The following is a 319-nucleotide window of genomic DNA, read 5'->3' as shown; positions in this document are numbered from 1 at the left end:
AGAGATGTGTATAAGAGACAGTCTTTGAGGGGTACCTGAAACATATTTATTAGTTTTAAGAAACAATATTTGCTTTAATGAAGTACATATTTTCAAGAATTAAAGAAACAATTGCTGATATCAATGCAGATATTTACTAAGGTCAACGAAATATATGTTCAGATGCGCAAAATGGGTTTTGGCTACGAAGGGAATATTTTGTTGAGTAGAGGAAATATCTGTTTCAAACGAGGAAACATTTATTGATATCAGCGCAGATATTTACTAAGGTCAACGAAATATATGTTCAGATGCGCAAAATGGATTTTGGCTACGAAGG

Source organism: Wasmannia auropunctata, unplaced genomic scaffold (genome assembly GCF_000956235.1).
Source record: "Wasmannia auropunctata unplaced genomic scaffold, wasmannia.A_1.0 LD336116.1, whole genome shotgun sequence".
Taxonomy (NCBI): domain Eukaryota; kingdom Metazoa; phylum Arthropoda; class Insecta; order Hymenoptera; family Formicidae; genus Wasmannia; species Wasmannia auropunctata.
The sequence above is the reverse complement of the archived record's forward strand: the minus strand, read 5'-3'. Positions refer to the sequence as shown.